The following is a 14,091-nucleotide window of genomic DNA, read 5'->3' as shown; positions in this document are numbered from 1 at the left end:
CCTATTACGCTTTTAAACCTTGATTATAAAATTTTAGCTAAACTTATTGCAGTCCGTTTAAAACCCTTTATAGCCAAATTAATTCACCCTAACCAGGTATGTGGTGTTCCCGGAAGAACCATAGCTGAGTCCCTCAACATAATTAGGGATACCATATGGTATTCAAAAGAGAGAAGTCAAAACCTTGCTATTTTATCCTTAGACTTTGAAAAAGCTTTTGACAGGGTATCGCATGAATTTCTTTTTATGGTTCTTAAAAAAATGGCGTTTCCAGAGAAAATTTTAACCCGCATTATGCTTTTATATCATTCTTGTTTTAGTCAAATTTCTGTAAATGGGTTTTTAACGAAGGGGGTTCCTCTATTATCAGGGGTGAAACAAGGGTGCCCTCTCTCACCACTGCTCTTTATCTGTGTTATGGAACCACTATTAACCATACTGAGAAAAGATAAAGTAATTAAAGGGGTACCTATTCCCGGGAGTAGGGGTATGCAACTTAAAGCCCTAAGTTACATGGATGATGTTACCATACTATGTCCAGATTCCACATCTCTGAGGAGGGTATTGAGAAACACACAATTTTTCTGTGAAGCCTCAGGTTTTAAATTAAATATAGATAAATGTGACTGTTTTAATGTGGGGGGATGGGACTCCTCTTTGACCCCTGGGATAGTGATACAGAAAAATCACATAAAAATTTTAGGAATTATTTTTAACCAAGCCAATGAGGGGGACCCTAACTGGGACTCTGCAATGGATAAAATAGAAAAAAAGATCTCATTGTGGAATTTAAGGAACCTTAGTATGGAAGGTAAAATTTTAATTATTAAAGCTGTTTTAATTCCCATTATGTTGTATGTTGCAATGGTGTTTCCCCCTTCCAATTTACAAATCAAGAAAGTAACAAGAATTGTTTTTATGTTTTTATGGGGTTCAAAAATGGAAAAGTTAAAAAGAGATCTGATGTACAAATGTAAATCTAATGGAGGTAAAGATGTACCCAATTTTTTTACCTTTTTCCATATAAAGTATTTCTGCTTCTGTTTTAAGGTTTTTAAATCTGATGGCATTTTTAGTTATTTTTTAAAATATGCAGCAGGAATGATTTTTAAAAGGTGGTTTAGCCTACCTTTAAGTTCTCCTGTGCTCCTGTGCCCACCTAAACAGTATGTGATACTTGAGAAAACGGTCAGACTTTTAGGTCTCCAGGAATTGGAGCCTGATATATTGGGGGACCAAAGGAAGGTATCTATTGCTTGCAGACACTCTGAGGACACAATTCCTGTCTCTAATTTTTCACAGGCAAGGTCCAAAACGGTGTGGCGAAATGTGTACGGGAAATATCTTGCAAATGTACACAAGGACCTTGCCTGGGCTATCGTCCACCAGTGCCTCCCTACCCGTGAGTTTCAACATAGGCGGGGGCTGGTGGCGAGAGCCAAATGTCCAAGAGATATATGCGGGGAAAGTGAGTCTGTATTGCATCTCTTTTGGAATTGTCATTTTGCACAGGAGGGAGGAGAAAGGTAGGCCCACTTTTAAAATGGGCATGTGGCCTGAAAGATTTTAATCACTTTTATGTCTTTTATGGTCTTTTTAAGTGTCCAAATTTTAAACAATTCCGAGTTGCCTGGATTATTATTAATTGTTTTAAAAATGCCATGTGGAAAGTTAGAAATATTTTACTCTTCAAACATGATCATATTGATTCAACAGACTGTATAAAAATTGCTTTAAGTGAAATGTATATTTACTATCTCAGAGATAAAAAACTGTATGGAGCAAAAGAAGCGGCTTCTATGTGGTGTGTACAATTATGGAACACAATTAGTGGTAATTAAATAAACCCAAGTACATCTGTAATTATGATTTTCTTAATTGTTACAATGGTTTTATGATGGTAAATTGTGTTTTTACAAAAAACTTGAATTGATTATTATCATGTTTTATCATTTTATTGTAATGTTATAAATGTTCTTTTTTAAAACCTTTGTAAACATACTTTTGAATCAATAAAATTGCGTTGAAACCTTATCTGTTCTTATCAGTTTAATATCTGATACGTCCCCTATCTGGGGACCATATATTAAATGGATTTTTAGAACAGGGAGATGGAAAAAGAGCTTGCTCTGTCCACTCCACGCATTGACCTGGTATTGCAGTATCTCCAGGACCGGTGCACCCCTTCTTTAATGCAGTTTCTAAAATCAGAAAGAATTGAATTCAATGTTTTTTGTTCATTTTGCTTGTTTGTCGGATTTTGGGATGGACTCTTTGGCTTTGCTTTTCTTCTCCTCATTGGATTTTTCATGTTCAAAGTTGCAGAAGCCAGATTACAAGCTCATTTTGGTTCAACTTCAGCAACTGTGCATTGCATTGCCATGTAATGTGATGCAATGCTATCTTTCTAGCTCTCCCTTTTTACTTCCTTTTGGATAAACAGACATATTAGGCAAGCATTTTGGAGCTTTCACCTAAATAACTACAGGTGGTGAGATAAGCTGCACAATATAATTGACCTTTCAGTATATTGTTGCACACACACCATCTATTTAGCAAATGCCCTTGTTATCAACAGCAGCCTTTTAAACTCACCTGAGCTAACAGGTATGTGCGCTGGTTACTCTGCTGCGCTTAAAATTTCTTTTTTGGTTTGCTACAATGCCTTTTCTGAAACGTTGTCTCCTTCTGCTGGAACACTGACTTCTTTCATTTAATGCCTGCAGACTATAAAAGAGAACCCAACCCAAAAAGTTTGGTTGATTAGTCTGTGGCATTCTGTTAAACTGTTGCTTATGGCGGTCTCTGTGAGCTTCTCAGCGACATTCAGCCAGCCAGGTATCCTGCCTGCAGTAGATGGAATGTGGCAATGGAACGCTGGCTGCGCGTGTCATAATAGGCTCTGAGCCTTTATATACCTGTGCACAGCAGCAGCCACCTTCAGTCTGCTGCTGGACAGCCAGCAGCAGCAGCAGCAGGAGAGGTATGTAATCAGGAGCCCTCCTGCTAAGGGTAGACAGCTGCTCGTTCCACCCCACCCCCCGCCTTAATTGGTTCTCCTCCCTTCCAACGGTGTTGAGGCGGGTGGGAACAGCAGGGGGTGAAGGTGCTGTGTTTAAAGAGGTGGAGTTATGCAGATCTAAAACGCGTGGATTGCAGCAGCAGCAAGCCGAAAAGTGCAGGCATGTAAGGGATCTAGAGGTTGACAACATGTCTTCTTAACGGGAGTCCAGGAGCTCATCTACACAAATGGACTTTTCAGGATCCTTGGGTGGCTCCGTAGTTTGAAACCAATTCTGGTTATCGCTTCTCGGCCTTTTGGCTAAGATCAAGTGTAGTATCTTTCGAAAAGGCGGTTTTGGATGTTGGCCGCCCTAGTAGATTGATACATTATGCACACTGGGGTTTAGGCGCTTGTTAGTACGCCAGGTGGCTAATATAGTCATCTGGTGGAAAGCATGGCCCCCCAGGATCGACGCCATTGGGCCGGGGAAGATCGAAAGCCCGAAGTGTGAAGTGCCCCAGGAGTGGTGACCCTGGGGTGCCTTAACTCACTGGGATTGGGAACCCCACTTGAGTTTATGGCACATTTGCACAAGCACTTCAAATTTTCTTTCTTCGCACACACCCTTATTCCGGGCCTTCTGGCCTTAGGATGGGGAATTTTTCAATTCCCGGTCGAAGGTCCGGGCAGTATTATACTGTGAAACCTTCACTATTTATTTAATTTCTTTGTCACTGTGTGTCCACTTATTCACGTGTGTCACGTCCTACTAGGATTTTGTCGGGATGCGGTTCCCTTACGGGTTCCTCTCTTGGCAGGTCTAGGGGGGGAGTGTGTGGCCATCAGGTTCCGCTCCCCCCTGAACCCCCCTGGCTCTCCTCTTTCGGGAGGAGAGCGTTGTTGGCTCCCCTCTTCCGGGAGGGGAGCACAGTCTTTGGCTCCCAGTGCCTTGCTCGGGTGAGAACTCGGGCAGGTGCTGGGGGTAAGATTGGGTCGCCTCTGGCTTCGGCTGGAGGTGGCTTTTTGTCCCTGTTCCTCGCTGTGGCCTTTTGGCTCGGAGGGACGGGGAATGGTTTGGGGGACCCTTCTCCTTTTGGAGAGGGTTTCAAGAAGACCAGCATCCTAGTGCACTTTTTTTGTGGCACTTGTCACTTTTTTAAGCGCACTCGGGTTTTGTACACGAATTCGGGCTTTCAAAAAAAAAAAAAAAAATCTGTTCTTATCAGTTTAATATCTGATACGTCCCCTATCTGGGGACCATATATTAAATGGATTTTTAGAACAGGGAGATGGAAAAAGAGCTTGCTCTGTCCACTCCACGCATTGACCTGGTATTGCAGTATCTCCAGGACCGGTGCACCCCTTCTTTAATGCAGTTTCTAAAATCAGAAAGAATTGAATTCAATGTTTTTTGTTCATTTTGCTTGTTTGTCGGATTTTGGGATGGACTCTTTGGCTTTGCTTTTCTTCTCCTCATTGGATTTTTCATGTTCAAAGTTGCAGAAGCCAGATTACAAGCTCATTTTGGTTCAACTTCAGCAACTGTGCATTGCATTGCCATGTAATGTGATGCAATGCTATCTTTCTAGCTCTCACTTTTTACTTCCTTTTGGATAAACAGACATATTAGGCAAGCATTTTGGAGCTTTCACCTAAATAACTACAGGTGGTGAGATAAGTTGCACAATATAATTGACCTTTCAGTATATTGTTGCACACACACCATCTATTTAGCAAATGCCCTTGTTATCAACAGCAGCCTTTTAAACTCACCTGAGCTAACAGGTATGTGCGCTGGTTACTCTGCTGCGCTTAAAATTTCTTTTTTGGTTTGCTACAATGCCTTTTCTGAAACGTTGTCTCCTTCTGCTGGAACACTGACTTCTTTCATTTAATGCCTGCAGACTATAAAAGAGAACCCAACCCCAAAAGTTTGGTTAATTAGTCTGTGGCATTCTGTTAAACTGTTGCTTATGGCGGTCTCTGTGAGCTTCTCAGCGACATTCAGCCAGCCAGGTATCCTGCCTGCAGTAGATGGAATGTGGCAATGGAACGCTGGCTGCGCGTGTCATAATAGGCTCTGAGCCTTTATATACCTGTGCACAGCAGCAGCCACCTTCAGTCTGCTGCTGGACAGCCAGCAGCAGCAGCAGCAGGAGAGGTATGTAATCAGGAGCCCTCCTGCTAAGGGTAGACAGCTGCTCGTTCCACCCCACCCCCCACCTTAATTGGTTCTCCTCCCTTCCAACGGTGTTGAGGCGGGTGGGAACAGCAGGGGGTGAAGGTGCTGTGTTTAAAGAGGTGGAGTTATGCAGATCTAAAACGCGTGGATTGCAGCAGCAGCAAGCCGAAAAGTGCAGGCATGTAAGGGATCTAGAGGTTGACAACATGTCTTCTTAACGGGAGTCCAGGAGCTCATCTCCACAAATGGACTTTTCAGGATCCTTGGGTGGCTCCGTAGTTTGAAACCAATTCTGGTTATCGCTTCTCGGCCTTTTGGCTAAGATCAAGTGTAGTATCTGTTCTTATCAGTTTAATATCTGATACGTCCCCTATCTGGGGACCATATATTAAATGGATTTTTAGAACAGGGAGATGGAAAAAGAGCTTGCTCTGTCCACTCCACGCATTGACCTGGTATTGCAGTATCTCCAGGACCGGTGCACCCCTTCTTTAATGCAGTTTCTAAAATCAGAAAGAATTGAATTCAATGTTTTTTGTTCATTTTGCTTGTTTGTCGGATTTTGGGATGGACTCTTTGGCTTTGCTTTTCTTCTCCTCATTGGATTTTTCATGTTCAAAGTTGCAGAAGCCAGATTACAAGCTCATTTTGGTTCAACTTCAGCAACTGTGCATTGCATTGCCATGTAATGTGATGCAATGCTATCTTTCTAGCTCTCCCTTTTTACTTCCTTTTGGATAAACAGACATATTAGGCAAGCATTTTGGAGCTTTCACCTAAATAACTACAGGTGATGAGATAAGCTGCACAATATAATTGACCTTTCAGTATATTGTTGCACACACACCATCTATTTAGCAAATGCCCTTGTTATCAACAGCAGCCTTTTAAACTCACCTGAGCTAACAGGTATGTGCGCTGGTTACTCTGCTGCGCTTAAAATTTCTTTTTTGGTTTGCTACAATGCCTTTTCTGAAACGTTGTCTCCTTCTGCTGGAACACTGACTTCTTTCATTTAATGCCTGCAGACTATAAAAGAGAACCCAACCCAAAAAGTTTGGTTGATTAGTCTGTGGCATTCTGTTAAACTGTTGCTTATGGCGGTCTCTGTGAGCTTCTCAGCGACATTCAGCCAGCCAGGTATTCTGCCTGCAGTAGATGGAATGTGGCAATGGAACACTGGCTGCGCGTGTCATAATAGGCTCTGAGCCTTTATATACCTGTGCACAGCAGCAGCCACCTTCAGTCTGCTGCTGGACAGCCAGCAGCAGCAGCAGCAGGAGAGGTATGTAATCAGGAGCCCTCCTGCTAAGGGTAGACAGCTGCTCGTTCCACCCCACCCCCCGCCTTAATTGGTTCTCCTCCCTTCCAACGGTGTTGAGGCGGGTGGGAACAGCAGGGGGTGAAGGTGCTGTGTTTAAAGAGGTGGAGTTATGCAGATCTAAAACGCGTGGATTGCAGCAGCAGCAAGCCGAAAAGTGCAGGCATGTAAGGGATCTAGAGGTTGACAACATGTCTTCTTAACGGGAGTCCAGGAGCTCATCTCCACAAATGGACTTTTCAGGATCCTTGGGTGGCTCCGTAGTTTGAAACCAATTCTGGTTATCGCTTCTCGGCCTTTTGGCTAAGATCAAGTGTAGTATCTGTTCTTATCAGTTTAATATCTGATACGTCCCCTATCTGGGGACCATACATTAAATGGATTTTTAGAACAGGGAGATGGAAAAAGAGCTTGCTCTGTCCACTCCACGCATTGACCTGGTATTGCAGTATCTCCAGGACCGGTGCACCCCTTCTTTAATGCAGTTTCTAAAATCAGAAAGAATTGAATTCAATGTTTTTTGTTCATTTTGCTTGTTTGTCGGATTTTGGGATGGACTCTTTGGCTTTGCTTTTCTTCTCCTCATTGGATTTTTCATGTTCAAAGTTGCAGAAGCCAGATTACAAGCTCATTTTGGTTCAACTTCAGCAACTGTGCATTGCATTGCCATGTAATGTGATGCAATGCTATCTTTCTAGCTCTCCCTTTTTACTTCCTTTTGGATAAACAGACATATTAGGCAAGCATTTTGGAGCTTTCACCTAAATAACTACAGGTGGTGAGATAAGCTGCACAATATAATTGACCTTTCAGTATATTGTTGCACACACACCATCTATTTAGCAAATGCCCTTGTTATCAACAGCAGCCTTTTAAACTCACCTGAGCTAACAGGTATGTGCGCTGGTTACTCTGCTGCGCTTAAAATTTCTTTTTTGGTTTGCTACAATGCCTTTTCTGAAACGTTGTCTCCTTCTGCTGGAACACTGACTTCTTTCATTTAATGCCTGCAGACTATAAAAGAGAACCCAACCCAAAAAGTTTGGTTGATTAGTCTGTGGCATTCTGTTAAACTGTTGCTTATGGCGGTCTCTGTGAGCTTCTCAGCGACATTCAGCCAGCCAGGTATCCTGCCTGCAGTAGATGGAATGTGGCAATGGAACGCTGGCTGCGCGTGTCATAATAGGCTCTGAGCCTTTATATACCTGTGCACAGCAGCAGCCACCTTCAGTCTGCTGCTGGACAGCCAGCAGCAGCAGCAGCAGGAGAGGTATGTAATCAGGAGCCCTCCTGCTAAGGGTAGACAGCTGCTCGTTCCACCCCACCCCCCGCCTTAATTGGTTCTCCTCCCTTCCAACGGTGTTGAGGCGGGTGGGAACAGCAGGGGGTGAAGGTGCTGTGTTTAAAGAGGTGGAGTTATGCAGATCTAAAACGCGTGGATTGCAGCAGCAGCAAGCCGAAAAGTGCAGGCATGTAAGGGATCTAGAGGTTGACAACATGTCTTCTTAACGGGAGTCCAGGAGCTCATCTCCACAAATGGACTTTTCAGGATCCTTGGGTGGCTCCGTAGTTTGAAACCAATTCTGGTTATCGCTTCTCGGCCTTTTGGCTAAGATCAAGTGTAGTATCTGTTCTTATCAGTTTAATATCTGATACGTCCCCTATCTGGGGACCATATATTAAATGGATTTTTAGAACAGGGAGATGGAAAAAGAGCTTGCTCTGTCCACTCCACGCATTGACCTGGTATTGCAGTATCTCCAGGACCGGTGCACCCCTTCTTTAATGCAGTTTCTAAAATCAGAAAGAATTGAATTCAATGTTTTTTGTTCATTTTGCTTGTTTGTCGGATTTTGGGATGGACTCTTTGGCTTTGCTTTTCTTCTCCTCATTGGATTTTTCATGTTCAAAGTTGCAGAAGCCAGATTACAAGCTCATTTTGGTTCAACTTCAGCAACTGTGCATTGCATTGCCATGTAATGTGATGCAATGCTATCTTTCTAGCTCTCCCTTTTTACTTCCTTTTGGATAAACAGACATATTAGGCAAGCATTTTGGAGCTTTCACCTAAATAACTACAGGTGGTGAGATAAGCTGCACAATATAATTGACCTTTCAGTATATTGTTGCACACACACCATCTATTTAGCAAATGCCCTTGTTATCAACAGCAGCCTTTTAAACTCACCTGAGCTAACAGGTATGTGCGCTGGTTACTCTGCTGCGCTTAAAATTTCTTTTTTGGTTTGCTACAATGCCTTTTCTGAAACGTTGTCTCCTTCTGCTGGAACACTGACTTCTTTCATTTAATGCCCGCAGACTATAAAAGAGAACCCAACCCAAAAAGTTTGGTTGATTAGTCTGTGGCATTCTGTTAAACTGTTGCTTATGGCGGTCTCTGTGAGCTTCTCAGCGACATTCAGCCAGCCAGGTATCCTGCCTGCAGTAGATGGAATGTGGCAATGGAACGCTGGCTGCGCGTGTCATAATAGGCTCTGAGCCTTTATATACCTGTGCACAGCAGCAGCCACCTTCAGTCTGCTGCTGGACAGCCAGCAGCAGCAGCAGCAGGAGAGGTATGTAATCAGGAGCCCTCCTGCTAAGGGTAGACAGCTGCTCGTTCCACCCCACCCCCCGCCTTAATTGGTTCTCCTCCCTTCCAACGGTGTTGAGGCGGGTGGGAACAGCAGGGGGTGAAGGTGCTGTGTTTAAAGAGGTGGAGTTATGCAGATCTAAAACGCGTGGATTGCAGCAGCAGCAAGCCGAAAAGTGCAGGCATGTAAGGGATCTAGAGGTTGACAACATGTCTTCTTAACGGGAGTCCAGGAGCTCATCTCCACAAATGGACTTTTCAGGATCCTTGGGTGGCTCCGTAGTTTGAAACCAATTCTGGTTATCGCTTCTCGGCCTTTTGGCTAAGATCAAGTGTAGTATCTTTTGAAAAGGCAGTTTTGTCCTTGGGCTGCCCTAGTAAATTGATGCATATTACACACTGGTTTGGTGCACTTGTTAGTACGCCAGGTGGCTCATAGAGTTATCTGATGGAAAACATGGCCCTCCAGGATCGAAGTCACTAGGCTGGGTAAGTGTGAGGGCTTTGGAGCAATGTGCCCCAGGAGTAGGCGCCCTGGTGGGAGTCCAAGCTTACTGTGACTGGGAACCCCAGAAAGACTTGGCTTCGTAGCACGCCGCACCTTTGCCAATCATACTTTCTGAGCAACCCCCCCTATTCCTGGCCTCCGGGCTAGGAAGGGGAATTTTTATAAACCCGGTCGGAGGTCCGGTCAGCTTTGGGCTGAGAAACCAACACAGGCTCCAGCTCCACTAGGGTGGCAGCCTAGGTGGAAGCTGGGAGCACGAAAAAGGCTCTTCTCCGGCTTCGGCTAGGGAGAGCATCGGAGATCCCTGACCCTCGCTGTGGCCTTCTGGCTCGGAGGGATGGGGATGGTTTATTGGGGACCCTCTCCTCCGGGAAGGGTCCACATGAATCCTCGCCTCGTGCGCTGTTTTGGTGTGACTTCGGTCACATTTTTCAGTGCCTTGGATGCAGCTTCAATCAAAAAAAAAAAAAATCTGTTCTTATCAGTTTAATATCTGATACGTCCCCTATCTGGGGACCATATATTAAATGGATTTTTAGAACAGGGAGATGGAAAAAGAGCTTGCTCTGTCCACTCCACGCATTGACCTGGTATTGCAGTATCTCCAGGACCGGTGCACCCCTTCTTTAATGCAGTTTCTAAAATCAGAAAGAATTGAATTCAATGTTTTTTGTTCATTTTGCTTGTTTGTCGGATTTTGGGATGGACTCTTTGGCTTTGCTTTTCTTCTCCTCATTGGATTTTTCATGTTCAAAGTTGCAGAAGCCAGATTACAAGCTCATTTTGGTTCAACTTCAGCAACTGTGCATTGCATTGCCATGTAATGTGATGCAATGCTATCTTTCTAGCTCTCCCTTTTTACTTCCTTTTGGATAAACAGACATATTAGGCAAGCATTTTGGAGCTTTCACCTAAATAACTACAGGTGGTGAGATAAGCTGCACAATATAATTGACCTTTCAGTATATTGTTGCACACACACCATCTATTTAGCAAATGCCCTTGTTATCAACAGCAGCCTTTTAAACTCACCTGAGCTAACAGGTATGTGCGCTGGTTACTCTGCTGCGCTTAAAATTTCTTTTTTGGTTTGCTACAATGCCTTTTCTGAAACGTTGTCTCCTTCTGCTGGAACACTGACTTCTTTCATTTAATGCCTGCAGACTATAAAAGAGAACCCAACCCAAAAAGTTTGGTTGATTAGTCTGTGGCATTCTGTTAAACTGTTGCTTATGGCGGTCTCTGTGAGCTTCTCAGCGACATTCAGCCAGCCAGGTATCCTGCCTGCAGTAGATGGAATGTGGCAATGGAACGCTGGCTGCGCGTGTCATAATAGGCTCTGAGCCTTTATATACCTGTGCACAGCAGCAGCCACCTTCAGTCTGCTGCTGGACAGCCAGCAGCAGCAGCAGCAGGAGAGGTATGTAATCAGGAGCCCTCCTGCTAAGGGTAGACAGCTGCTCGTTCCACCCCACCCCCCGCCTTAATTGGTTCTCCTCCCTTCCAACGGTGTTGAGGCGGGTGGGAACAGCAGGGGGTGAAGGTGCTGTGTTTAAAGAGGTGGAGTTATGCAGATCTAAAACGCGTGGATTGCAGCAGCAGCAAGCCGAAAAGTGCAGGCATGTAAGGGATCTAGAGGTTGACAACATGTCTTCTTATCGGGAGTCCAGGAGCTCATCTCCACAAATGGACTTTTCAGGATCCTTGGGTGGCTCCGTAGTTTGAAGCCAATTCTGGTTATCGCTTCTCGGCCTTTTGGCTAAGATCAAGTGTAGTATCTGTTCTTATCAGTTTAATATCTGATACGTCCCCTATCTGGGGACCATATATTAAATGGATTTTTAGAACAGGGAGATGGAAAAAGAGCTTGCTCTGTCCACTCCACGCATTGACCTGGTATTGCAGTATCTCCAGGACCGGTGCACCCCTTCTTTAATGCAGTTTCTAAAATCAGAAAGAATTGAATTCAATGTTTTTTGTTCATTTTGCTTGTTTGTCGGATTTTGGGATGGACTCTTTGGCTTTGCTTTTCTTCTCCTCATTGGATTTTTCATGTTCAAAGTTGCAGAAGCCAGATTACAAGCTCATTTTGGTTCAACTTCAGCAACTGTGCATTGCATTGCCATGTAATGTGATGCAATGCTATCTTTCTAGCTCTCCCTTTTTACTTCCTTTTGGATAAACAGACATATTAGGCAAGCATTTTGGAGCTTTCACCTAAATAACTACAGGTGGTGAGATAAGCTGCACAATATAATTGACCTTTCAGTATATTGTTGCACACACACCATCTATTTAGCAAATGCCCTTGTTATCAACAGCAGCCTTTTAAACTCACCTGAGCTAACAGGTATGTGCGCTGGTTACTCTGCTGCGCTTAAAATTTCTTTTTTGGTTTGCTACAATGCCTTTTCTGAAACGTTGTCTCCTTCTGCTGGAACACTGACTTCTTTCATTTAATGCCTGCAGACTATAAAAGAGAACCCAACCCAAAAAGTTTGGTTGATTAGTCTGTGGCATTCTGTTAAACTGTTGCTTATGGCGGTCTCTGTGAGCTTCTCAGCGACATTCAGCCAGCCAGGTATCCTGCCTGCAGTAGATGGAATGTGGCAATGGAACGCTGGCTGCGCGTGTCATAATAGGCTCTGAGCCTTTATATACCTGTGCACAGCAGCAGCCACCTTCAGTCTGCTGCTGGACAGCCAGCAGCAGCAGCAGCAGGAGAGGTATGTAATCAGGAGCCCTCCTGCTAAGGGTAGACAGCTGCTCGTTCCACCCCACCCCCCGCCTTAATTGGTTCTCCTCCCTTCCAACGGTGTTGAGGCGGGTGGGAACAGCAGGGGGTGAAGGTGCTGTGTTTAAAGAGGTGGAGTTATGCAGATCTAAAACGCGTGGATTGCAGCAGCAGCAAGCCGAAAAGTGCAGGCATGTAAGGGATCTAGAGGTTGACAACATGTCTTCTTAACGGGAGTCCAGGAGCTCATCTCCACAAATGGACTTTTCAGGATCCTTGGGTGGCTCCGTAGTTTGAAACCAATTCTGGTTATCGCTTCTCGGCCTTTTGGCTGAGATCAGGTGCAGTGATCTAACGGTTGCTGCCTTGGTCTTGGCTGAGAGGTGCCCGGGGTACCCGGCTCCTTGGCCTGGGGGGATCGTCTCACCTTTTCGTGGGACTTCACCCCCCTGCTGCTATTAGGGAGCTGGCTTAGTCCCCGGGCAACAAGTTGCGATCCCCAGGCGAAAGGCCGAGCCCGTAGTGACGGTAAGCCTTTGCCACTTTGGTGAGATGCCTTGTTCATTTCAATTTTCCACTGGCTCCGGCCAGATCAGGAACTCGGTGCGTATCGAGGTTCCAGCAAACCATGTCGGATATGACAACCCCCGTGAGTTCTATGTACAGATTTTGAGAGATCTGTTGAACGTGAAAGATCATGATGTTTACTGCCTGCAGGAGAAGGGGCAGAGTACATATATTCTCACGTTCTCGACCAAGGTTGCCTGCCAGCACTTTTACGAATGCGTTAAGGGCCACCGCAACAGCAAGCTGTTGGACGGAGTGATTTTTACGGGTCTATATGGCGGAGTTGACGTTCCCCTTGTGGTATACATGTTTAACCCCCATGTGTCCACAGATGATATTGAGCTTTTTCTGAGCAGATATTGTACATCTGTCAGATTTACGGGGAACGTCAAAGGTCGGAGCGGTTTCTGGAATGGGAAACGACGCTTTATGGTATGCTTCAGACTTGACCCTGGGGGTGTAGAAGGCCTTATGCACCCCCCCTCCACAGTGGTGCTGGGAAGAGACCATGGCTACCTCTTCTATGATGGACAACCATTCAGGTGTCGTAGGTGTGGTGACCTTGGTCACATACAGAGCGATTGTAAGAACGAGCGGATGAGTCAGTGCCACAATTGTGGACAATGGGGTCATGCCTCAAAGGACTGTAAGAACAGTAAGACCTGCAGTGGGTGCGGAATGTCTACTCACCTGTTCAGTAATTGTCCGATGCAGACAAGGTCTCGTGGTGGCTCTCGGGCGCCTGCGGCTAGTTCCGCAGGAGTTCCTGCTGATGCCAGCAGGGTCAGCCCGGGTGACCCCAGAAAAAGCTTTGTGGACATTACTAAAGGTCAAAAACAGTCTGACTCAGTCGATGCTCAGTCGGTACCTTTGCGGAAAAACCCGGCCTCTGTAGCCGAGGTCACGCCTTTGCCTACTCCTGCAGGGGTCCAGGTTTCACCTGGTGGGGAGATGGCACCTTCTCAGAGCGGAAATGAGAGGGAACCAAAAAAGAGGCGAAAATCTGGAGCTGTTGGTACCAATCCAGATGTCCATCCAGATACCCCTGCTGATGCCAGCACAGATGTTGGACCAGATGTCTGCCCTGATGCCAGTCCAGACGGATGCCCTGATGCCAATCCAGATGGATGCCCTGATGCCAATCCAGACGGATGCCCTGATGCCAATCCAGATGGATGTCCT

At 45.2% G+C, this 14,091-nt stretch overlaps 6 non-coding genes and 3 pseudogenes across 6 annotated transcripts; all 9 read left to right on the top strand.

The window, feature by feature from the left end:
- The first annotated feature begins 1,998 nt into the window (after nucleotides 1-1,998).
- Nucleotides 1,999-2,187, top strand: LOC141224433 (U2 spliceosomal RNA). The gene has a single exon (XR_012291855.1). It is a non-coding gene; the product is annotated as a U2 spliceosomal RNA (small nuclear RNA).
- Nucleotides 2,188-3,302: 1,115 nt separating this feature from the next.
- On the top strand, nucleotides 3,303-3,394 carry LOC141224583 (U2 spliceosomal RNA; annotated as a pseudogene).
- A 794-nt stretch (nucleotides 3,395-4,188) lies between these two features.
- LOC141224483 (U2 spliceosomal RNA) lies at nucleotides 4,189-4,369 on the top strand (annotated as a pseudogene).
- A 1,115-nt stretch (nucleotides 4,370-5,484) lies between these two features.
- On the top strand, nucleotides 5,485-5,675 carry LOC141224898 (U2 spliceosomal RNA). The gene has a single exon (XR_012292229.1). It is a non-coding gene; the product is annotated as a U2 spliceosomal RNA (small nuclear RNA).
- A 1,115-nt stretch (nucleotides 5,676-6,790) lies between these two features.
- On the top strand, nucleotides 6,791-6,981 carry LOC141225043 (U2 spliceosomal RNA). Its single transcript, XR_012292369.1, has one exon. It is a non-coding gene; the product is annotated as a U2 spliceosomal RNA (small nuclear RNA).
- Nucleotides 6,982-8,096: 1,115 nt separating this feature from the next.
- Nucleotides 8,097-8,287, top strand: LOC141224897 (U2 spliceosomal RNA). The gene has a single exon (XR_012292228.1). It is a non-coding gene; the product is annotated as a U2 spliceosomal RNA (small nuclear RNA).
- Nucleotides 8,288-9,402: 1,115 nt separating this feature from the next.
- Nucleotides 9,403-9,518, top strand: LOC141224547 (U2 spliceosomal RNA; annotated as a pseudogene).
- Nucleotides 9,519-10,042: 524 nt separating this feature from the next.
- On the top strand, nucleotides 10,043-10,232 carry LOC141224417 (U2 spliceosomal RNA). The gene has a single exon (XR_012291841.1). It is a non-coding gene; the product is annotated as a U2 spliceosomal RNA (small nuclear RNA).
- Nucleotides 10,233-11,347: 1,115 nt separating this feature from the next.
- On the top strand, nucleotides 11,348-11,538 carry LOC141224896 (U2 spliceosomal RNA). The gene has a single exon (XR_012292227.1). It is a non-coding gene; the product is annotated as a U2 spliceosomal RNA (small nuclear RNA).
- Nucleotides 11,539-14,091: the final 2,553 nt, after the last annotated feature.

This window comes from Phyllobates terribilis, unplaced genomic scaffold, assembly GCF_046119375.1.
Source record: "Phyllobates terribilis strain yellow unplaced genomic scaffold, ASM4611937v1 Scaffold_393__1_contigs__length_1774422, whole genome shotgun sequence".
NCBI lineage: Eukaryota > Metazoa > Chordata > Amphibia > Anura > Dendrobatidae > Phyllobates > Phyllobates terribilis.
Note: the sequence above shows the minus strand (reverse complement) of the source record. Positions and strands in the feature narration are given on the sequence as shown.